Below are 27,131 nucleotides of genomic sequence, written 5' to 3'. Positions count from 1 at the left end.
CATTCACACTATAGATTTTAGTAGTTCTTCTATTATATCTACTCATTCTTCATAGCGTCTTACTGAGCATTGTTTATTAACACTATTATACACAATTTACTTAATAACTAAACATATACATAGCTTACGGATATATTAGGTTATAATTAACATGATTAACATAACAATTATCATTTAAATCGTCCAAATGCAGAATAATCTATTTTCAGGAAGATGTATATTAATAAAAAGCAACAATATCCTGTCTTGATTAGAAAAATAATTATTGTTGATATTTACAACAGAAACTTAGAAACGTATTAATATTAACATCAGGATTCTCTCCTTTAAGACATTCAGATTCATAAAGACATTCAATACAGCATGCTTCTAATTTATTTATTTTTTCGTAGAACGATTTTGTTTAAGCTTCAACTTCCTAGATCACTTCCTTTGAGCTAAACCTCATTTTCTGAAGTATTGTTTTGAGGTCTGCAAATAGCCCGTACTCACACCAACCAGATAAGGACTACACGGTGGGTGAGAAAGCAAATTAAAGAGCAGTTCGTTTAATGCGTTCATATTTTTCCTCGATTACTAAAACAATCTCTGTACCCTACAAAATTCCAGATTGTCCTACAATTAATATATTGAATGATGATGAACTGCAAATTATTAATGCACATAGTGTGGGTTCTCTACATATGAAGATGGTAAAATCATTAGTATGTCAACCTTAATATCACCTTTATTTTCAGAAATAACTAGCAAATAAACATATGTTTCAAAACAAATATTTTTAATGTTTTATTAAATAGGCTAAAAAATTCATTTATTTCTGCCTACTTTTTATATTTAGATAGATACAAAGGCAAAACGAGTGTGGGATAAATAAATCAGAATCTATTTTCCAAATTACTATTAAATCAGACCATTTTAATAGTAGCACTTATATAACATACTTTATAAAAGTTCGTATGGTTTGATTCACTTCAATCATGAGATTTTCTGGGGCTCATCTAGTAGTTGCATTGCTTCTAAGTTTGTATGAATAATTAACCTTCTTTTGGCTTTATTATTGAATCGAGTCGAACTAGCTTTTCCTCTAACATGATGCTTTCAATTTAATGTATAATACGAACACATGAACGTAAAATGTCCAAAGCTCAGGATCATCTGAAAACTTGTTTGGATACTGCATTCTAATCTGCATAACAATTCAATAAATTTCTTAGAAATTAATAAATATCAGAATATATTAAATAATTAATTTTTTTTAATATATTTCAACGTCTCCTTTTTATTAAATAGGGTTTATCTGGACTGGACCTACTGTTTAACGTGGGCTCCAGTGACCAACTTAGAGACCATCCCAAAATATATTCGGTCTTACCCAACCTGGTTACTGACGTGACTGAGATGGTTATTCCTTGTCGGATTTTGCCCTGTTGCCTATAAAGACATTTACAATTACGATCACAAACATGAAGTACATTCATGCCCCAAAATAATTAAATAAGTTCGTATTAATAAAATAAAAGTTGCTAATATATCGCATATTAAAGTTGTACTTAATAAACGTATTGAAAAAAGATACCCAGTGAATTGTAATGTTATTGAAGATTAGTTAAAATAACCGAGTCATGTTTGCGTTAGTATATACTATAATAGTGTCTCTTGACCTCCTCGAGATGTACGAGCATACCAAGGACTTAGTCGACGGGAATTTTTTCGATATTTTCAGCTTCGCTTCATGAATATTTAAGTTTCCACAAAATCAGCAATTTTTTCCTACCGCAAGGATCTGTTCCTAAAATAAACTCTTTTATCATCGAGGTTTTTTAAAACAAAACGGTCAAATTTTGATCCTATTTTTCACGATGATACTTATTTGATAGTGGTGAGAATATTTTTCTTTCGTTTTTGTACTATCCCCATTGTTCGTATATCTATATCGTTAGAAAACACTTATCTTACCACCTTTTTTTTTAAATTGAACCATCTCTTTTTCTAATTCAGTTTTAAGCATTTTCTGTTCTACAGGATATAAATAGAACGGATATGGAATAATTTAAATAAACTCTTTACACTTGCCGCTAGTGTTCTAATATTCCAATAGGATGTAGGTAATAATTAAGGTAAGGTAATCATTTTCGCATTACAAAAATTGGAAATAAATGTATGGAAAAATTGAAATGTCCGAAGGAATTTTTGCTGATGATGTACTAAAAATAATTAACTCTCCAGAACAACGACAAAGCCTGGAAGGACAAAAGAAATGGTACTAAATATAAGCAAAGGAAATTAAAATTAAAAAAGAATGTTAATTTCAATATTCCATATATTATAATTGAAATTCAACATCCAATACAAATTGAAAATAATGGATGTCAGGAAAAGGATGTCAGATTTGAAAGAGCTACGCGTTTTTATTTGGCAATGAATAGTAAATTTATTAACAAAATAAAAGATATTAAACAAGACAAAAATGAAAGTATACAATTCAAATATTCAGATACGAAATATGGGAACTAACACAAATTATATAACTGAAAATAAAATATCTTCCAGAATCATCAATTCGGCATCAAAAACAATCACCTATAACTACAGGAACCTCTCCGTACGTATACTCAAATTACAAGTAAATATATTAAATCATGAATCAAATCAAATTTTATCATATAATTGTGAATGAATACAAAATAGTCTACCAATAACCAATTCCACATATTTCTACTAAAAAGTGTATATATGGTGAGAAGAAAAAGCCATATTGTGGTATAAGAACCTGGAAAACTGATTTTGTTTTGTTATATTTGATTAATAAGTTTCGTTTTTACCAACTAAGGCTTATCTAGACATTAAACAGTATGTTTACTGTTTAATGGCTACCGACTGGCGAATGATGAACATAAAGATAGTTCCATCAGACATCCGGTCTTATCCATCTTAGCCTGGTTACTAGCGTTACTGGGATCATTTTCATTGTAGTATTTTACACTCTTGCTAAATAAATATTGCCCCAGCAGAACTCGACTACAGTAGTAACTATCACAACAGTAGGAGAATATGAAACAAAATTAAATAAAATTTACTCTAAAGAATATTTAATTTATTTGATATATTTTATTTTGTCATCAACTCTTTTGCTATACTGATAACGAATAGAGCCAGGCAATGGACGATATTTTCACTGAAGTAAAATGAAAAATTTAAGTACTAATAATAGTAAATAACCTACATAAATTCAATATCACTAATAGTAAATGTAATAGTAATTTTCATGCAGTACAAGCTTTACCCAGAACCACGCACAGCAAATCAATTAGTATCCCATTGACATCTTGTTCCTTAATAACCCCCATCCAATAAATAACCTATTCCTAGATATTCAAGATTTTTACTTTAGTAAGATAACTTTAATTCTTGTAAAATATTACCAAATTAGATTGTAATAATATCAGTTAAATGAATTATTTATCAAATTACTAATAATTATAGTATATTATCAGATAACATAATTTAATTAATTGATATATAATTTACCAAATAAAATTTTCTTATGGTGTAATTGTAATTAATACAAATATTTTCGTTTCTTCGTGTGTTTCAAATTACGTTGCATATTCCTTCTGCAACCTTTCATAATCCAACATTCTCGGAAGCGTCTCGATTGCTAATTATTGTAATTGTGTTTTGCTATCTCGTCATTCGATCTTCTGTGCCATGTACTTAGCAGATTGTAGATATCGAGTGTCCAAAATTGCCGTCGTTCAACCATTATCATTCTTTCGTACTATGTGATAACCCAGCTATTTCTAATTTAACCCCCTTCACTTTTCTAATGACCGTCAGCTCTCATTAACTTTTTGTACAATCTAATCCAAAAAAAAATCTTCTCTTTCTTTTCCGCTCATTTTATGTATAGTACGGGGTCTCGTAGAATATCTAAAAATAATTTGAAATACTTTAGTCGGTTAATCGATACTTTAGTAGTTTTGTTATATTATATTCAGTTTTTTTTCAGTTATATGTATTTTAAGCTTTCACAGAAAGTCTCGATACAAACCAAAAATATTAAATTATTACACATTGCTATTTCGTATTTTAACTTTCAAGAATAATGTAAGAAGCTTTAAATATCAATCGCCAAGCTATACGTCTAAGAGTCGTCGGAATTATTCAGAAATAAGGAAGATGTACAAAGAAAAAGAAATGTCTAAAAATGTTTTCTGACTTGATCTATTTAAAAAAATTGTTTAACAGAAAGTCACCAAGTAATTATCATATTTAATTTTGAGTTCATATTTAATTTTGAAGTCATTCCTACAATACCATTATATATGATATATGTTCACTATAAAATATTATAATGACTTTAGGAAAAAGTTATTTTGATTTCTTTTCATGTATTTCAAAGAGAATTCTCATATTAATTTCACACTTTAACCAATGAAATTTGCCCGCCAGACCTTCGGAGGTTTCTGAGCCTAGAATTAATGAATCTTCTTTTGAATGTAATGGCCAAAACAAATGGTAGTCGATCAGAGCAAGATCCGAGCCACACGGAGGATGCAAGGAATCTTCGCAGCCAAACGCACTTAATTTTTGTCAAGTCACTAAATATCTAAAGATATGTATGATCTAGGGTTGTCGTAATGAGAGACATTAATCAATTGTGGTTGCTTTTTCAATCGCCTACTCCATTCGCTTTGTTAATTGTTGTTATAGTTGTTAGTAGGATGGAGTCGATTGAGTGATTTTAATGAGTAACCGTTTGTAAAGTGTCTCCGGGTTTTGAACACATTCTTGTCGTTTGTGATCTACTTCTCTCATCATCCTTAGTCAATCGTTTTAATAAAGAATCAGTTGAATTTTGCTTCACTGACCACTGACAAATAACAAATGAAAAAGTCTTAAGTAAAATCTTTAAAATAATATATATAATAAAAAATCTTTATTCGAGTACGAGCTGTGGATTGATGACTATGATGATTAAATGCTTCAAAACTGTTTTATGGTCATTGTTTGTCGAGATTTTTAAAGAATTTCGTTGACTTTTCAACCACTGACCGACTAGAGCGAGGTTTATCTTTAACATAATAATCACCCAAAACGAAAGGGGGAAACTAATTCTGGTAGTGGTGTTTTGAACACAATTTTCATGGGCTTGCGCTGTGTTTCCGCTTTTTCCTGGTAAAACTGTTAAAACTAATTTGAAAGTAGTTTTCTGATACTATGTCTAAGAGGAAACAAAATTAAATCTTCTTTAGTAATTTTAATTCTACAAAATCTTTACGTAAACCAATCATTCTCAGAGTAAGATAAAAAATATATAAATTTTACTCATCAATTGACCAAGGTAAATTATTCCAGCATAATGGGACGTATGACTGGACCAAAAATGGGTATAATTTTAGAATTAGATGAAAAACTACTGTTTACTATAGGATTTTGTCTTCAAATATTACAGAGATAAAATTTTTACGGAGATAAATCATTAGTTGTCAAGTAAAGTTAAATAAAATAAGTTAAAGTTGTTTTTAATTAAATTGCAACTTTGATTATTATTAACTGAACATCGACTGTCAAAAAAAATCAAGAAATATTGAAATTACTAAAAAGCTAACATAAATTAGTTAAACTATACAAAATCATTACATACTATACAGAATCATTTATGCACGTGTAAATATAAAAATTATTACCCAGCAGAAATTATTACCCTACAATTGATATATTCAGTTATTCCTATTTCAGCTAATCAATATTAATTTTACAAATAAAAATAATAATGATTTTAATAAATATAATATCTACCCATAATGATATTAATCTAACCATATGATAGTGAGTATGAATATGTATAAATAGCAAATAATACTTCATATATTTTCTAAACATATAATTTTAATAGATATTAGCAAGTCCATCAGTTAACCGGATTATATAACTTTAAAGGCTTTCTTTATACTAGAAGATCAACTATGGTATAAAAATATACTGAATTTACTCTTAACCATAACGGGAATGATACTTCTGCTGAGTGAGTATTTAATATGGTCACTCCAAAAAAACATTAACATTTCCAAATATGCTTGATGGCAAAATAGCTAAAACATGTCTTGCTGCATAAAATGTTACACTGCGCTACCAGTTCAGCATTTATTCATAATTTATAGAATGCAAATATACGTTAATAATTTAGAGTTTTGTTTGCTATTGTTGATACATAAATAAAACTATTTGTATCGTTGTACCACTAAATAACAGACTCCGCATTTTAAAGGGAACTTGATGGTATACAACTATCAGTAGAATTAGCTTATATTACAAGAACTAGCATAATTGAATCTACTAATTGCATTTTAAAATAAATTAAAAATTAATAACAAGAAAAATGACATAAATTCTACTAAGCAGTACAGACACCGATTCTGCCCAGCTGAATACATAATTTGCGTTATGTACTGATAAACCGCAAGTCTAATAAAATAATGTATACTACTGTGATAAAAAAATAGGCCTTTAAAATTAATTGCAAAGTGGTTGTTTATTATTTCCATATTAATTCCATTCTCTTCAAAGTACTTCGTCTCCCCTTAGAAACAATATATTTACGAAAACAAATTTCTTCTAGTTTTTTAGCTTTCTTCAATTCAATTTTAATATTTTCAGCTCCTTAAAATGATGTCCTCATAGCAATTTTTGTGAGCTCACGAAATGGCTAGCAGTTCGTTACCATAAATACAACAGTACAATTACAACGTAAAAGAGCCATGTGAGAGGGACATTATGATGGTGAAGAAACCAAGAGTTATCGGTCTATGATTACGACTTCCGGAAGTAAATAAGTCAGACAACACTCCATATATATATATATATATATATATATATATATATATGTGGATTGGTGTGGATTGGTTCGCTACAATCATCTAATTTTGTTGTTCAATAACTATTACTGCCATATTGCTGTGATTTAGCAACCTTATTTCATGTTTTAAGCCGAAATCTTGGATCACTTGGTGTAACCATTTGATTTCGAGGTCATCGTGCAGCTTTTCGTTGATTACGTAGCGATAAGCATTGGTAGTTAATCGTAAAACTTGGTTTTGGATCCGTTGGATTACTAGTTGGTTTGATGCCTTAGTGCAACCACATATTTGCACCCCACAGGTCCAAATTGGCTTTAGGATTGACTGATAAATTAATCTTTTTGATTTTAAGTCAAGTTGAGAGTATCTTCCGTCTAACCAGTACAGTTTTTTGACTTTGAGTCTAATCTGCTCTGCTTTTTGTGTAACTTGATGTTTCCAGCTTAACCTATCATCCAGATATATTCCGAGGTATTTGGCTATAGTAATAAATTGAAGTATTGAAATTACGCAAGATATATCTGCTGACGTATAAAGATAAATTAATAATGATTATGTTCGCTCACTGATATCAACCCTCAGTTTTCCATGAAAAATATGAAACAGCGAAGGAAGGAAGAAGTTTTTTGGTATTCATACGAGACCGGCAAGAATTTTCGTCAATATTCCTCGTATATCTCGTTCATTTTAAGCAGGTGACGTGAAAAGAAGAAGAAACCCTCCCGTGGTAAATATGCACAAGCCGTACGAGATCCAGACAATCCCAGAGGGTGGTAACCTCCCTTAACGAGTCTGCTTTTTGCATTCTCGTCCGTCTCGGTAATAAGGCAATTTCTAACTCGGGACTTCTCCGCTATACCTCCTATCGTGCCCGGCGCCATCTTCTTCTAATCGTTACGAAAAGTATTTATCAAAGTGTACAGCATTTTATTTTATATTAATTTTTCCTTGTAACACGATACATTTGTTCTTCCTGAATAAGTCGTATTTCATTAACATTTGATATTTTTTTAGTTAGACTTATACTTTCCATTTTTAAAATTACTTTAATTTATTAATAATGTCAAAAATAGCAATCTATGGCAACATACCAGGTGCACCGAAAAGTCATTACCAGTTTTTCAAACAGATGTCGCTAGGCTTAACTACGCAATGTTATTATTTGAAACATATGTCAATTTATTCTACTGATATCAAGCTTCAAAGCTGTACATATTATAATTTGCAAAGTAACACCGTCATAAATTTATACCTCTTTGAAAATGTTAAATTTTGTACCTGAAAACGTGCATTTGAGACGCGCCATTTAATCAACAGAAAAAAATCCATTTGCTGGTAGAAACTTACGATGATCATGTTCTAACCTTAAAACATGTGAAGCGTGGTTTCCAAAATTCAGAAGTGGCGAAGTCGGTGTGGAATACAAAGAATGTTCTAGTAAACCGAAAAGGTTTGAAGATGCAAAACTGCAAGAGTTATTGGATCAAGACCCAACTCAAACTCAAAAACAGTGGGAAAAAGCATTAAATGTGGACCAAGAAATGATTAGAAACCGATTACGAGCAATAGGGAATATCCAAAAGATAGAAAGATGGGTGCCACATCAAATAGTCTATGAAATGTTGGTATAAAGGTATGATCGGAGGTCATTCCTGCATCAAATAGTGACGCGTGATCAAAAGTGAATTTATCATAAAACTCTAAGAGCAAGAAAATCATAGTTATCAACTAGTTAACACACACACACACAAAACTTTATCAAAATCAGGCAGTTTAGAAACAGAAGAAAGAAACATTATTCAAAAGTATTCATTTGGTTTTCATATCAGAAGTATGGGACAATAGAACAAATACACAGATTGCTAAACCAAATTAATGAAAACTTGTATGTGAAAATATATTGTTTGGCTACATTCCTCGATATATCTCAAGCCTCTGACAAAGTGTGATACATTAGATTACAAGTTAATCCATAGTCAATCCAAAGTAGCAGTGAACACGCGTCATCTCAATTTATGACATCAAAACGGTGAAATGTTTCCGAATTTAACGTTACCATTTTACGCATTTTAGTGCATTTTATCCTCGCTATATAACAACATTCTAATATAAATAAAATAATGAAGCAAATATTGTAAAATGTAATGTTATAAATTAAAATTAAATATAATTTTAACATTACATCTAATGCATAATTGATTTAAATCATAGTTAATTAAACAGCCACAATAGTTGGACCTAAGTTAGAATTATTTTATTCTATTTATATTGAACCCTTTTCTACACCACCTATGGTATCCCCTGACGGCTTAATCCACCTAATTGATAATAAGTCAAGTCATTTTGATATCACTGTATTTATCATTAGTTTCTTCTGTGTGCATCTTTCTTGATAAAATTAGATTTAATCACTGCATTCTCTCTAATGCGTTTGCTATATCTGCAAAACAGTTAGTATTAATTTTCTTCTCGTACAATTTAACTAAATGCTCATATATATTCTGAACAATCACACACATATCTGTGCACATAAATCTTTAACACTCTAAAATAGGATTTTCTACAGTTATTTTATATTAATTATATATTTCACCTTTTTGTTTCCACTCTCAACACACTGTTTTGGTATTGTCAGCAATGAATCATAATCCCATCCACCAATTTCATTCACTCACACTCACACTCTGAGCCAGTATTCAAGTTAATTTGTTAATTTCAAATATAACACTACATATTTACTGTAATAATTCTTTGCCACATCCCATAATAATTTGATTGAATATTATGCAGTGTTAGGGAGAAACACGTTACACTTTGTGGCCATATCTATTGTGTATCTTTTTCAGACCTATTTCTAGTAGTAAATTGCACAAAACATATTAATATGGTATCTTCAAAACTTAATTTATGCTTTGTAATCCAGCTCTTAATTACAGCCTTTGCCAACCACTTGTTGTATTAAAAAATATTATGATTTACAATGTTAATCAAATCAATATGTTATTCCAACTTTTACCTTTTTCCGTCAACTTTTGATTTCTTTACACTCTTTTTATTAGCATCTTGCCAAAGTTGACATTTCGAAATACCTATGTACACAAGTGGTGACTTATATCCCTCAAACAGATGCATATTCCTTTTCTATGGTTATTTTCCTTATTAAGAGTTATCCTTGAAATAATTGCATTACATTGTTTTTATATTAAAAAAATACTCAAACTTGTACTAAAAATATATAAACTACTAAATTTAATCTTGAGCTACTATCAAGGTATGTAGATACTTTATTTTTGGTGAATAATTTGGGAGATTTTAGTTATAGTGTCCATACTAAAATTCACTGCATCTGCAACACAATACAAAGATTTCCAATAAAAAATCTAGGAGCTTAATATTTAATAATATCAATACTTACCACTCTAACGCATTTTACTGGTAAGAACTGGGCCTCCATTACCTCGTTTCTGTTCGAAGTTGTTGATTAGAGCCGTAATCTGTTTTCGACTGATGATACAATGAGAAGGAAAATATTGTCTGGTATTAAAACGAATTTACCAACTGCATTATACATTTTGATGACGTATGTTCACTGCTACTTTGGATAGATTATATGTCTGTCTGTATACAGCTGACATGCAAATCCCAGTTATCTCTAATCTAACAATATAAGACGATACCGCGATCTTACCATCCCACAAAGTTATCAGCTACAAGAAAATTCCATCTTCACCTAAATATAATAAAATCAAATTATAGTCGAAAACATGGCTTGTTAAAACGAATCAAACAATATCTAACCACGTAACGTGTACTCCGGATTGAATATGTTCCTTAGCATATATAAACCTCTTACTCTCACAAACTGAGAATCTCATATATCATAAAATTAATCTTTTTCGAGACTTAATTTATAATAAATAAATATATTGGTTGATTGGGTTAGAGTCGAAGTTGTCTTTGGATATTGTATAAGTCAGTATAAGTCAATTAATCACACAATTTGAACATGCGATATTCAATTGTATGGTACTATTATTAAGTAAATTATAACCTGTAGGATTTAAAATTGGTACAGTATATATACAAAAATCACAAAAAACTAGGCAAATTACTAAGGTAATTTACTAATAAAACTAAATAACTGAAAATATACTTGTATTTGAAGTTATGTCACATATTATAGCTACAACCTTTTATAAATTAATATACTCTAAACCGTCAACTGCTAATTATTGTAATTGTATTATACTGTTACGTAATTCGATCTTCTGGCTACTTAGTAGATGGTAGATATCGAATGTCCAATTCAAAAATGCCGTCGTCCTCCTATTATCATTCATTCTTAGTATGTGATGACCGAGCCATTTCCAATTTAACCCCCTTCGCTGCTCTAATGACATCGTCAGCTCTCATTAACTTTTTCTACACTCGAATCCAACAAGGGCTTCTCTTTCCTTCCCGGCCGTTCCACGTACATTCCGGTCTCTCATTGGACATCTAAAAATCCTTTGAAATGTTTTAGTCGAAGTAATATTACGCTATATTAAGTTTTTTTCAGTTGGTTGTTACTTTTCATAGAGAAATATCTTATTTTAAAGCAAGTTAATTTTAAGAGAAAACTTATTCTACATTGCTACTTTGAATATATTTTTTCTAACAAAAAACTTATAATATGTTTATATATAGTTACATTTGAATCCCATATTTTAAAAGTTTATTATTAGCATTATTAACAAAAATTGAATACAATGTACCTTCAACAATTGAATTCGGTTTGAAGAAATCGGGAACACTTGAAGGCGTGAAATTTGGCACGGTGAAAGCTTATATCGAGAACGAATTTTTAGGTCTAATACTTGTGCATAATATGCGATATAAATAAATATATTCAAATAAAACGAATAACGCCAAAATCAAGCAACCTGAAATAGGAGTCAGATCGGTGACACAAAATATATAAACAAAACCAGTGGGTAGGGGCGGGTTGAGAGTGTAGCTCCCCGATAATAACGTACTAGGATCGAATCTCGCTGGGTAGAAAGGTTTTTTTAAGTTTATAAATAGAAATAAAGGATAGTGTTCGTTAGAAAGGATATTAAAATGGAAACTGTGTTATTAAAACATTATTAAGCGAAGTTATTTAATTTAAAACAGTGTTTTGTGTTACTTTTGGGTTGTTCCCGTATTGTTAGAATTATTAAAGTATTACGGCAAGATAAAACACCATTAAGAATAGTAAGATCACGTAAAGTTATATTTTACATTATTTGCAGAGAAAACATAAAGAGCTGGAAAAGAACAACCCGATATATATGAAAATTTCATACCACCATAGATTAACAAAATTTGAGAATAACAAGAATCGTCTTATTCATCTATTATTTGTTTTAATATACAAACATGTATTACTTTATTGATTATTTCATATTTATGTTTATAACATAAAAGTAAAAAAGATCATGTATACTTATATTGGATGCTCTCGAGTTGTTATACTTGTGAAGATAATCTTACTTATAATACTTTGTTTTAATGTTCTTTAGCGCAGTAATTTACACTTATTAATACTTTGTTGATTATTGAAAGTTAATGGAAATTAGATCTAATTAAATTCAATTTAAAAATATTAGTGAATGCATATATTTTGATGTGTTTTAATATACAGACATATATTATTTTAATTAATGTTGTATATCAAATATATTTCTGATCTTACATTGAAAATACTGTGAAAACGAGTTTTAGTAACACATCATTTTTAAATTAGCCCCTTTACTCTATTATGAAAGAAATATGATTAACTTAATATATTGTGGTCGAATTTCGACCACTAGTCTAGGATTAAACGTGGTTGGAGTATGGCGTAATTAAACGTAATACAGGCGTTCTTTTGCAACTGTTTATAAATTTTGTATATAATGTATGTAATTATCAAAGTTTGTACAAAACCAGTTCAATACACGTTTGCAAGAAAAACACATTACACTAGCAAAATGATGCATAATACAAAATAAAGACTAATTATTGTAATTATGATTGTAAATATGTAATATATATATATATATATATATATATATATATATATATATATATATATATATATATATATATATATATATATATTGTAAATATATTGTAAATATGAATATAATTAATGGGCATCGTAAAATAATAAATTATGTAATGTTTTTTAAATCAATCATCATTTACACATAGTCCAAATATTTTTCGAATGTCAGGACACAAAAAACAAAGATTAATAAACTGTATTTACATTTTAAGAATTTCACTACATACAGACTTCTAATTGGTTATATATGGTTGATTATATATCTCTAATTATTAATTCCGTAAACGATATACAAGAATTGCTATATATATTTTCTGTTCTCGCAATGCTAAAGGGTTAAAGTTAGGTTCCATCTGACGATTCCAATTGGAACTTTGTCCATTATAACCATAAACCTCCTCAGAGTAATCTCATTTGAGCACAATTTGTATTGCTTTCAGCTACTTGAAAATGTTGGCTCAATGAAAAAATAGAGTTAACTCGTGAACATTTTCGTGCGATTATTTTTTACGTAAATTTCTACGTGGATTTTTAAGACAAGTTGTATCAATCAACTTACTTTAATGTTTGTCGGTGAATCACCGTGAAACGTTGGTGTAACGAATTTAATCGTGGCCGCAGTTAGCTCTAAAGCTGGAAAATATGCTGATGTCAATTGATGCAAAGAAATTAACAAGGAATAAAATTGCGGTGCATCAAAAATTATATATTACATTTACAGTGGTGACGAATTTTGGATCTATGAGTAGGAGTTCTAAACAAAATAACAATTCACTGTTTAGGTGCCCAAAAAACGAGCTCAATCTAACAAAAAATTTTTCTATATTTTAAAGTCTCTTTTTACCAACTAGGGGTTTATCTGGACTGGACCTACAGTTTAACGTGTGTGGTGAACCATAGTCCTCGGCACTAAGCCTACCGACTGGCTAGTGGCCAACTTAGAAAGTATCCCAGAGGACGTCCGGTCTTACCCAACCTGGTTACTGGCGTGACTGGGATCATTTTCCTTGTCGGATTTTGCACACTTGCTTAGGACAATCACAAATATTAAACAATCACAAACATAAAAATACAAACAACCATACCAGCAGGATTCAAATCCGAAACTATCGCATCACTAAGTTTACCGTTCTGTAACCTTTACTACTGCGCCAACCAAGCCAGTTCTAACAAAAGTGATTCGCACGCAAAGTACTTCGAAGCAGATGACAGCAACGTAGACTGATCAAAACTGAATAGTATACAACCATTTGTTTACCAGAAGTGTTACGTGAAATGAAGGATCATTCGTCATCGTAACAATGCCAGCTCTCACACATTGGCTGACACAACCAACTATTTGATTGGCTAAAAGTTCGAATTGATGGTACAGCCTTAATTTGCTACTAAATTAGATCTTTTATAGAAAGAATAAAATCCGTAGCTAACATATTTCGGTGCCCGAAGAAGCCTCTGATGCATTCAAAAGATATTATGGAAGTAACCAAGTCAGAGTGGAGAAGATTGCAAAAGCGAATAAAGAATAGAAAGCGAATAGAGAATAGTTCGAAAAACTTACTGTCGTTTATTATTATTATTATTAGATTCAACATATTAATAGCAACCTAGCGATATATAAATCGAGAATTTACGAAGTAGCGCCAAAAATATTAAATTATCCGATATTAAATAATGGCCAAATTTAACCTTTGTTCGAAAAGTTTTTTTTACTAAAAAGTAATATTTACATAACGCACTAAATTAGTTTTATCTATTGTTTCGAAAGGATTTTAATAATACTACCTTTTCTGTCTCCTTTTCACCAACTAGGGTTTATCTCGACTGGACCTACTGCTTAACGTGGGCGTCAAAAGATTGTCCCTGGCATAAACGACCGACCCCCCCCCCCTATCTTATCCATTTTGATTATTAGCATGACTACGACGGTTTTTCCTTGTCGAATTTTATATTCTGGCAATTCCATAATCAACATAAATTAAAAAGAACGACTATATTGCTAGAAGGACTTCTGATCATTCGAATAAAACAGCCAATGCACGACATCAAAAGGTATAATGTCATAACGTCCTAATATTGCCGAATAGAGTTTTGGTCTATTTTGACTCTGATATCACAAAATAGTAATGTAAATAAACTAAAGAAGCAAAAATAACGTTATAAAATATATATTTTTAACATTGTAATAATAATTTGTGGGTTAGAGTTGTTTTGCTATATTTACAATCAACTATTTTCCACATCACTTATGAAGTAGAGATCTATGCGCGTTTATCATGTAGTGGTATCCCCTCAAAACCTAGTAAACAATTGTATATTCAAGAAATTTATTTTACTTTCATCATTCGAGAGCATATTTGCCTTTTTACGTTTGGTTCTTGTTTCCTTCGTTCCTGTGTTTCCTTGTCAAGTCATTTTGATATTATTATATTTCTACTAGTTTCTACTGTTATACCTGTGTACATTTTCTTTAAATTTTTATGTTTATTTTACATTAGATTTAATAACTGCATTCTTCCTAATGAGTTTGTCACATCTACAAAACAGCATTCATTCTGTCCTCATAAATTCTAACCTAATGCTCATGCACCTTCTGAACAATTACACATACTTATGTACATTAATCATACTCTACAATACGATCTAGAATTATATTAATTATATCTCATCATCCTGTCTTAGTAATTATCTGCATTACATGATAATCCAACATCCCAAGTTTTATTCACTTACTGTCACTTTCTGAGCCATGATTCTACCATTTGCCTATTTCTTCCTCTGTGTGTGATGGGGTTCATCCAGTTTAAAGGTATTACTGTAGATGATGTTTATTTCCACATATCCAAACGGTTCTTGCTTAAATATCCTTGTCGACCTACATGTCCATTGTAGTACTTCTCTACCATACCTCATACAGATTGGATTGAATTGAATATGCAGTGGTAAAGAAGAAGACATAATATTCTCTGGCCATATTTTTCAAGTAACTGATGTAACAACTCTGTATATTTCTTCAGTATTATATCTAAGAAAGTGAATAACATAAACCAATTAAACATTTAGCAATCAAATATTACTTAAACATAGTTCACTCTTCTTCATTGTGTCTTCAAAACTTTATTTATGTTTTGCAGGTCACTCCTTAACTACAGTTTTCTCGATGCATTTGTTTTCAATCAGAATAATTACAATTATTAAACAGTACTTAGAAACTTCGAAACAACGTTTGCTGATATATAACTTCTAAAATTGAAGTTTATAGACTATATATATTTGAAGCATCAGACAGCAATTAGCAAATGAGAAGGAAAAATCCGCTGCGACTTTGAGACAAATTTTACGTTTTTACAAACCGCATTTGGCAGTATATTCGATTTTAATAGACTAGATATATCGTCGTCGTTGGAGAACTTCTTCGATAGCTCTCCTAGCAAACTGCCTTATTTGTTTATTGTTGTTGATTCACTTTGCGCCCTGGTTGTTCCCAGCTGACGATTTCAACTAGACTTTCTTGCAAATTGATGAAATACTTTACATTACTTAATTTGTTTGCACTAATTACAATTAAGTGAAACAAGGCGATCTTTAATTGGGGTCTTCCTATCTAGGCTTCTCGTCGTGAATGAATTAGAACCTGTATGCATATATGTAACATATACATCACGCCTACTCTGAAAGCATACTGTATCTGCCGTTTACCTTTTTTTATAACCGATGTCCAATTATAAAGGTTTTTCTATGTTTCAAATAAGCCAGAGGCCAGGTAACGGCAACAAAATGTGATCAAAAACTAACCGAAATCTGCCAGAGAGGCCCCAATTACCGCTATAAAAATGTGCAAATTATAAAAACTGTATTTTGGAAAATAATTATTACAATCATATTCACATAATTAACAAATTTACTCATTTATCTCTCTGACATCTTGAACATTCGATGTCATCTATAATGTGCATTGGCTGTTTTACTGAAAGGACTATAGAATAATTGCATTGAACAATGTACTACGAATCTATCGAATATTAAAATTGTTTTTAACGCATACTTCATAAAGTTAATATTAGTGTAGAAAATAGATGTTTTACTGAGTTTTGATCAATAACCATTAACACTAATTAGAGAGGATTCACCATTTGAGCAAAAATAGGCGAATATCCCTTTCGGATGTCAGATAAAAAAACTATCGAAAAAAATTCTAAGGAAAAACTCGTCCGCCCCATTTCATAAACCCGGAAAAAAATAGGAGAGTTTACTTTGCTTCGGGTTGTACGGGATCTTGCCCGAGGTAGGTAAAAAATTACCGATTCCCTTGAAGTTTAAATATTCATGAAACGAGACCAAAAATATATAAAAAACTCCCGTCGACTGCTTCCTTGGTATGCATGTTCCACCTCAACGGGGTGACATCTGAGGAGTCACCACCACGGCAAATATGCACGAGTTGTTCGGAATCCAGACACCGACTGCCGCCCGCCCCGTCGCTCCCCCGCCACCCACACCCCTCTAAATATAGGCAAGTGGGTTTTTGCACCATCGTCCTTCTCTCTAATAAGGCGATTTTCCGGCCAGAGAGCCGCCAACGCTCCCATTCACCACCGCCACTACCCCCGCTCGCCGACCGAATACCTCCCTCCCGTCCCGAAGGGAGGGAAAAAAGGGCCGAGATTGTCGGATCGCTAACGAGTAGTGCGGACCGTGAAATTGATTAGTCCCCCCGGTGTTCGAAGGGTTCTCTTGCTCCCTCCAGAGGAGCGTCTGCTGCTGCTGCCGCCGCTGCTGCTGCTGTGTTCCGGCCTCGGTTCGCCCGTCTCTGGGGTTAGATAAGGACGCTGAAGTACTACAACTTCGGACGGAGAATGGGGAATATGCGGGAAGCTGCCACCGAGGCGGCGCGGGCGTCAGTCAATTGCCCTGACGAACTCGCGTTGTAAACAATATTTCTTTACTTTATTTTCCAAAATAAATATTTTTATATAGTATCGATTATATATTTTAGACATACCAACATTTTGTCAATGTGAATATCAGCCATGGACTATTGAAATTTGGGAAGAAAATCGAAGCTTTGAAAATAATGCTAGTTCGTCGATTCTTGCAATTTTAATATTCTATTGAAGTTGAAGAGAGACTCTCTAGCTTTACTTTACTTTGCTCTCTAAGTTTACTATAGTCCACGATCATCAAAAACGGACTAAAGTTGCTGAAAGTATCTCTAGCCGTGAACTATTGAAATTTAGTAACTTCGAATTTAGAAATTCTTGAATTGCGGACACATCTCTTAACCTAGTCTATCGGAATTCAAACAGATATTTACAATTCAATATGTACGACCACCAAAGACAGACCGAAGTAGCTCAATTGTCCAATCGTGGTCTATTGGAGAAAACCGAAGTATAAAAAACTACTGAATGCCCTGAGAACCGTCAATTCTGAGTAAAAGCTTTGTAATTCAAAAGACCATGAAATAACTCTGCAACAATTATATTGCTGATTAAAGCAAGCAACGGCCACAGATAACCTTGGTTATTTTTTACAGGAATTAGGGGTTATATCATGTAATTAGCTGGTAATTATAAAATACTTATAGGGTAGTAATCCTTTTCAAGTGTGTTTGTTTCCCAGCGTTGGAAAATACTGATGGTTTAAACTCTTTTAAAACGTTTAGGTTAAAGTTGAATGTTATTTTAGATGTTACTACCTAAACAAATCAAAACTCTTTATATTCAATTTCTTGTATAGTACAGTATTAGTATTACTATACAATATTAGTACTACAATAGTATTTCTTCAATTAAATGTAGGTCCCGATAGATAACATATTACAATAACACATACTGATCTAATATGATAGCTCAGCCAATAAGTTTCTAATAAGTCTATATTATTGACCATGATGTTAATCTTATATTTTGAAGTTTTACATCAAGATATTTTAACATAATTTACTGGTGCTGCGTTCTTTTTAGAAATATAATTTTGTATTGTGGCTTAGAATAAAATTTTGCTTATTTATTTTATAAAATTTGCTGCTCTATTTTCTTCTTTTGATATAATAATAATAATCTCAAAATATGCTTGAACTTTTGTTGAGGTCTTTCTAACCTAGTCAGTGGGTGTCAGATCTATATTATACAAAACAAATCAAAGAACAATTCTTTCAATTAGACCATCGTTTTAATCCACTTGTGACACAGTCTCTCTCTGTTGCATTTAAAAACATTATTCTCAAGTTAGTGAACAACTTCTATGCACCCCTCAAAATACGAAGATCGTAATTTTGTCACCAATGCTTCATCTATTGCCATATTTCAATACATATCAACGCCAAAAAAGATCTTTATTTTGCTTGAACAGCTCCAAACAGCTCCCCTTGTATCCATTTTTTTTTCAAATAATAATTTTTTTTTACAAAAACCAGTGTAACTTCTAATCTAAACAATAAATTGTTCACAAGTTTCTTTGAATGTTAACCAATAACAGACCGTAGAAAGTGTAGGAATGTTCGTCTGTTGCTTGTGTGTATTGACTTGTTTTGTTCGCTCTCTACTATTTTGAGGAAGGAATTTACACAGGAAGGGAAAACTATTTGAATAAAAACTTCTAATCGACGAGAGGATGAATATGATATTAGAATAGGGTTTTTTTAATTAGCAAAACTAATGACTAGCTAGAGCTAATTGGTCTCTTACTGATTTCACTTTGGGTTCGGGTTTGCGGGCGACAGAGACTCTGGGATAAGACTGGGATTGGCGTATTATGATTATCATCTGCCAGTGACGAATGAATAGCGTTTTATCACTTGGCTTTCGTGTTGCAAGGTTCCAAGGGAGAACCTCTCACTGAACATGTTCGTGAATGGGATGCCCGATTCTAGTGTGGTATTGCGTTTCTCGTATGGTGGCTGCAACTTGGACTTTTTGATGAAGGTTTAAATATTTGGCAAGAAAACCTAATTTTTCATTAGATATTGTGTGGTTTGCGTCAATCTCTTTTTCGAAAAGTTTGGATTAAGTTAGGTCAAGGTTAAGGAAATTAAATAGTAAAAAAGAAAGAGAGGGGAACGTCGTCGTGCTGGTCTTTTCTATCCGCAACCGCATGTTATCAATTCTCTAGCTGTGCCAACATTAGAAACCAGTGTGGGTGTATTTGTGCTGGCCTAAAGCGTTGTAGTGGCCGCTACAGAAGATTGGGCGATGGCGCCATCCAAGCACAAAACTTACTGAGTAACGTGTTATTAGATTTCGATCTACCTTCGTATAATATCAAATTAAAAACTTATGATTGTATGATAATATAAGTTCTGTGCATCAATTATATCAATATATCACATATTCGTAAACATTAAATGGTACGTCGAAAAGTAACTCGTATTTTAAGGTAACTGTCTGCTCATTTTTGTATTCAATATTACCTGGAACTAATGTTAATCGAAGCCATTTTTTTAACATTCTTTTTTATTTTTTATTTATTTTTTATTTATTTTTTATAATATAAAAACTGATGAAGATAAAGATGATGTTATTGATAATGAAAACTAAATAACATTAAGGTAAAAAAGTTTTTAATCGTTATCGCATATCGAATCGTTTCACCAGTCGAATTGACCGACTCCAATATCCACATTAAACAGGCAGCAGGCGGTTGGCAGGCGAGCGTGATCAGCGTGGAGCGTTGCGGCAGGCGGCGGCGGCGGCGGCGGTGGCGGTGGCGTCATTCGGGCCGAGGCACGATGCCAACCGCGTCGAGCCGGGGGCGGCGGGGGTGGCAACGGATGGGACATCTCCTACGGACGTTTCCTGGACTATTTCCGCTGATTTTCTCGCCCAGAACGATTTTTTTCTCCTTTCTCGTACCTCTTTCCCAATTCTCGTCCCCGAAATCGATCCGATCACCAAAAATAACCAGAACATTATCCGAAAATGTATTTTTCTTTGTGTTGACAAAGTCTCGAAATTATTTAAAAGATTTGGTTAATACGATAGAACCCATACGATACAATATCGGATGTTACTTGAAATTATTTCAATAAGCGTAACCATACAGCAATTTCAAGACATGTATTGATATGTTTTTTTTTGAATAGTTCAAAAGACAGGATTTAGAAAACATAAAATATTTTGAACTGTTGTAAAAATATTCAAAACAATCGAAATATATTTTTTAAATTATTTCCATAGGATTGTACAATCTGCCCAATGGGTAATAAATATTTGACAAGATATATATTATACAATAATATGTAGAAGATCTCTTTAATATCTCATGTACAAACTTATAAATTAGTTTTACACTTAATTTCATTACTATTCTATGTTGTTCGAAAATATTAATCGCACACATTCAATTGTTTGGCGAGTGCATTTGGGTGCACTGACACTCTTTCAGAGTACTTTGCACTGACACTTCAGATCATATTCATTATGGTTATCAGAGGGATATCTTGCTGAATTTTTTTTATTTAAAATACGAACCATCAATGATAGAACGTAGCATTTTGGAATTTCTGAAGAATAGCTATGTTGGATTTGCTTAACTAATAATATCTTATTACCCAAAAGTAATTTAGATTTACGCTCTATGAGCCAATATATCTCGTTTAGTTAAGCCCAAGTTGTTTACGACTTATTAGTATATATTTCTTCTAAGCTAAGTGTCGATCCAGATGAATTATTTACTATTTAACATTCATGCGGGAGTTTATTGTTATTAAAATTTACCGGAGGGCAAGTATTTCTAATGAGAATGAGCGTCAGGTGAATAAATTTGGTCCCATTTACCTTGATACGCCATATTTTTAACTACATATTTATTGAAATGAAGTTGGAGGTTCCTTGTCACTGATATTGGATCAGCATGAGATGATAAAATAACCATATCGTCACCATATGTTGCCACAGTAGTAGTGTTTGAGGTCGTACCTCAGTTAAATACAGGAGATATACAAATGGGCTAAGAGAATGCCTTGCGAAAGCACATATCAGATGTAGTTCATTGTATTCGTCACCCTATTTGACAACAAAATGTCAGACTATTTTTCACTTTAACCTACCTTATCAAAACTTGAGATATATCAAGGATTACAACCGAACAAAATTTTTATTGTTTAAGTTTTCATTTATTAATTGACCTTGAACTTGTTCTAAAGTTTCGTGTCTGTCATAGAAACCAAATCGATGCTTGAATGATATTTCTTCATTCTGTGATTTCTTTGGTCCTCTTGATGTATAATTTCTCGAAAACCTTGGATATCACAGCTAACAGGCCTATAAGACGATAGGAGGAAATGTCTTCTGATTTTTTCCCTGGTTTAAATATCATAATACTTTTGGCCCCTTTCCAAGCGCTAGGGAAGTAGTTTAGACGTAACGTATCATTGAATATAAATGTTATTAACTTGAAGAACTTTTCTGACACTTCTTGTAAGATTCCTCTCATCGAAATGTTAGAACAGTAAAACTTAATATTTAATAATCAAAATGCCTTTATTTTTATTATATTCTTTAATAAAGAATTTTTTATGTTGATATAATACTACAAAATAATTCAGTCTATTTACTATTTTATTGTTTACATAATTGTGCACTTTATGATTCTCATTTTGTCTTTTTTGTCATGTATGAAATTTATATAATTTTTTTTTTATATTTTCACTTCTTTACTTTATTATTCAGTTATTTAATTCACTGAAGTAGATCAAATGATTTCACTCTCTTTCATATTCTAAGCCTTCAATATCTAGAAGCTGGAGAACCTCAACATTGATGTGCTGATAGAGCCTCTATTCGTGTATTTGGGTATAGTATTTGATAAAGTTATCGACTGTTTCTACGTTCATATCCTCAAACAGATTGTTGTTACGAATGGACCATAGACATCAACTATACCTTGCAGTATCTTGTTTTGGAGTCTTTATATGATATCTCTATTTCTTTAGCTAGTCCACAATAGCTTCAAATGGTATTGGTAACGCAAAAGCTTATTATATAGAGACCGGGTTGAATATCTACGTAATAACACATAATTCTTCACATTTTTTCTTAGCATATGGCTTCCACTTGAGTTTAACATCAATGATCATGCTAGAGATGTATTTCTGTACGGGACTAATTGCTGATTTCAACATTTTTAACAACATGTCCAGAGTGTATAGCAGATAAAGGACTAGTCCCAGTACACTTCGCAGTAGCACTTCTGCTTGTATTTTCTTCCAGTTAGAATTGACATCTTCTTTTTTGACACTTAAATATTGGTCAGTTATAGTAATTTTTTAAATATTAGCCAATTAGAAACATTTTAATCATATGCTTTAAACCCTTATGCCAAACTATATTGGAATAATTAGAAAAATTCAAAACACTAGTTACACATTTCAAGGGTAAAAACAAATAATTGATTAAGGAAAACAGATACGTTTTAGAATTATGAAAAAATCTAGGTTTTATAAAATAAGTTGTTTGAAACAAAGGTTGTTCAAGCTTATTAAAATTTCTATTTGAGCCGTAGGAAAACCCACGTCTTTCTTTAAAGTAAAAACGAACCGACTTTTACATGCAAAAAAGTATAAAATCAACATAAATAATATTCACGTATATATAGTGACAAATATAAATTTGAAGTATTTTTTTGGCAATTGACGAAATAGATCTATCATAATACCACAAAAATTATCACAGAGACTACCCCAAAAAAGTTGAATTTCCTTCATTCATATAAATAGTCGGAACCTACCATGATGTTAAAGATCTTTTTAGTTACATTATCATTAATAGTACGAAATATAACGCAATTTTAGCTTTATATTATATGCAAATAGCACTTAACTCTTAAAAATAAGCCAGTAACCAAGCTGGATGGAAAATATGGAAAAGTTAAATTTTATTATATAAATAATTAAATTAAATAAAATTAATTAATTAAAATAGAGGACTAAATAACTTTATAGTTGCAACATGCTACTATGATCAGAAAACGTAAAGAATATGTAAGATAAAAAATAAGACGTAAAAATCGCGCGTAAGAAACAAGTGATATTATTACAGGCCAATCCGTTATTTTCATTCAAACTATTGTGGCTGTATAATTAACTGTAACTGTAACTTAGATGATACATGCATTTGATGTAAGTTAAGTAATGTTAAAATAAATGATGATAACATTTTTTTTCATTATGTTACTTATATTTGTATTTTGTTATGTCAAAGTAAGAAAAAAACAAAAATCAAATTTGACATATCAACATTGATGAAGTTATAAATATACTATGTTTTATTCGTTGTGATTTTTTTGGATTATTTTTATCACAATCTTATATATAAACTTATGTAAATTTAGTATTGACTATTTGTAGCATACGGATTAGTGCAAAAGGCATTCTGGTTACAACTACCACCCATTCTGGTCCCGACTAGACTCGGTGACGTCATAAACCTACCCTCCACCATATCTCTCGCCGTTCCACCAGCAAATTACGGTCTGAGAGCCGACGCCGCTGCCGCCCCCACGTTTCCCGATAAAAAATTAACGCTGGAAAGGTGCGGGTCCGCTTTTCCGCACACCCCGTCCGCTTTTCCGGCGTATGCGGACACGTTTTAATCCCGGTTTTAGCCGGATGGTCAGATTAGGGCGCCGTGTGCGGACGTGATTTATCGGTGTTGGGCGGAATGAGGTTCGAACCCGGAGCCCGTTCGGCATTTGCATTGCTAACGATGGACGACGACGACGACGGGTCGGTTGCCTGCCTGCCTGCCTGCCGGCCGAGGCTTTCCGATCCTCCTCCGGACGCTAGTGGGTCGACGACGACGACGACGTTTTGTTTGTCGGAGCTGATGGAGATGGGGACGGGGATGTGTCGGGGGGTTATTATCGTACGGAAGGTGGGATTTACCGCGCTTATTGGACCGGGTACAATCCAAACATCGACGGTGTTTGATCTGGAATTATTTGAAAATACTTTAACACATACACGCACGCAAACCCGGGGTTGTACAATGGACGGTGAGATGGAGCTTATCGGCAAAGACCGGAGCTAGGTATTGTCCGACGGCCGCTACTAAACCATCTAAAAGTTTTGGAAACCATAAAAGATTACGCTAATAATATTTCACGTGCAAAGTAGTTACTAGTTTGTTCAGTTCAGTAAGTTCGACGAGTATAGTCTATTCATTAATGGTAAAATTTTAAAAAATCGCTCCTCTCTTAATAAATATTTCATATTCCACAAGACCTTAACTAAAGTTTCATGATTAAATTTAATTTTAATTTCATTTAAGCAATGGATAATTTAGGTAACTTTAAAAGTTATAATATTATAAAGATATTATTGTTGTATTGATATTACGTTGTTTCATCACTAAGGATAACTTCTTCATATTTATATTAAGATTTTAAATTAAAACAAGAGATTCTTAATCTTAGTGGCCTGAAACCAGATATTTAGCGAAAGGAGTTTGTATTCAAAAACGACCAAGAAATTATTAGTGTCCAATTTTTGTAAATGACAAAGGAATTTTATCGTATGGAATTTTGTTCGTATATTACCTCCAAATGTTAAGGGTTTAAGGGTTAGATGATTGCAAATTAAAAATATATTTTCACCATGCTCTAATAGCTTAAAACCTGATTCTAAAATCAATAAGTCATCCAACTTACTCGCCAGATTTAACAAATTCCACGAGATTTCACAACTACTATAGTAAGTGTTTCCATAAATCGTTGGAATAAGTATATTACAAAAATTATATTAAAAAAGTATTTTATAAGTATATATCAGGTTTTTTAAATTATTCTGTATGTTATATGTATTGTTAAAAATTAGAAATTGAAGAAAATACTCAATCACTTTTAACACGTACTTTAAAATACTTCTTTAAATAATCAGTACAAAGTAAATGTAAACAACAATAATTCACTAAGAAGAGGAATAACAAGACAATACAATAAACACGTAAATATCAATAAAAATATTATTACGCTGAAATGTGAGGTGCCTAGGATTCTGATTCGACGTCCAAAAGTATCCGTTTGAAATTCACTCCGGGGTGGAAAGTGTAGGGAATTCCTGCTCCCTCTACTACTGGAAAAAGTGTTATAGAATATATTTAATAACAAATCTTGTTTTTCCATCTTTATGGCAACATAGTGACACATACACTAGCGATTAACGATGTCGGTAGCGAGGTTATCATCATCTATCCTTTTTCGCATCTCCTAAACGTTTCAAAAAAGTTCATTTAAATAAGTGATGTGATAATTAAAATATTCTAATTGAAATCTTTTTATCTTACCTTTTGCAACCTATATCCCACCGTTATCCTCCAAGAGATTTACTTAGAATTGGTTAAATACTATTTCTGATCTTTTCCATAACAATATTTCACTTAGATTGTTACGATTGACTTACGGTTTCATACTATTTAGTAGACTCATAGTACACCACCCCTTGTTGATCTATTAGTAATTATTATCATGTATGATTTCTGATTATTGTTAAATTCAAAACCAGCACAATTGTGCACTTTATGATTCTCATTTTGTCTTTTTTGTCATGTATGAAATTTCAATATTTTTTATATTTTTACTTCTTTGCTTTATTATTCAGTTATTTAATTTACTGAAGTAGATCAAATGATTTCACTCTCTTTAATATTCTAAGCTTTCAATATCTAGGAGCTGGAGAACCTTCAACATTGATGTGCTGATAGAGCCTCTATTCATGTATTTGGGTATAGTATTTCTTTGGTTGGTACAACACCAAAGTTGAATATCATAAGTCCACAATAGCTTCAATCAATTAATTGAATAGCTTCAATCAATCTTATTGGTAACGCAAAAGGTTTTTATATACTGAGCGAGTTGAATATCTACATAATAGCACATAATTCTTCACATATTTTGTTAACATGTGGCTACCACTTGAGTTTAACACCAAGGATCATGATATAGCTGTATTTATGTACGGGACTAATTGCTGATTTCAACATTTTCAACAATATTTTCATTGAATGTAACGAAGTCCTGAGTGTAGAGCAGATAAAGCTGCTTGTATTTTTTTCAAGTTAGAATTGATATCTTCTTTTTTGACACTTAAATATTGGTCAGTTATATATGAATCTAATTTTTTTAATATTAGCCATTTATGAATATTTTAATCCTATGCTTTAAACCCTCATGCCAAACTATATAGGAATTATTGGAAAAATTCAAAA

General features: G+C 31.7%; 1 long non-coding RNA gene across 1 annotated transcript in view; it reads left to right on the top strand.

The window, feature by feature from the left end:
* Positions 1 to 27,131, top strand: part of LOC143202706 (uncharacterized) — a 140,991-nt gene that overhangs the window by 57,157 nt on the left and 56,703 nt on the right. The gene's annotated exons all lie outside the window — the stretch shown is intronic.

Source organism: Rhynchophorus ferrugineus, unplaced genomic scaffold, assembly GCF_030347505.1.
Source record: "Rhynchophorus ferrugineus isolate W39M unplaced genomic scaffold, kcgeb_rfMv2 rfM9, whole genome shotgun sequence".
Lineage (NCBI taxonomy): Eukaryota > Metazoa > Arthropoda > Insecta > Coleoptera > Curculionidae > Rhynchophorus > Rhynchophorus ferrugineus.
The sequence above is the reverse complement of the archived record's forward strand: the minus strand, read 5'-3'. Positions and strand labels throughout refer to the sequence as shown.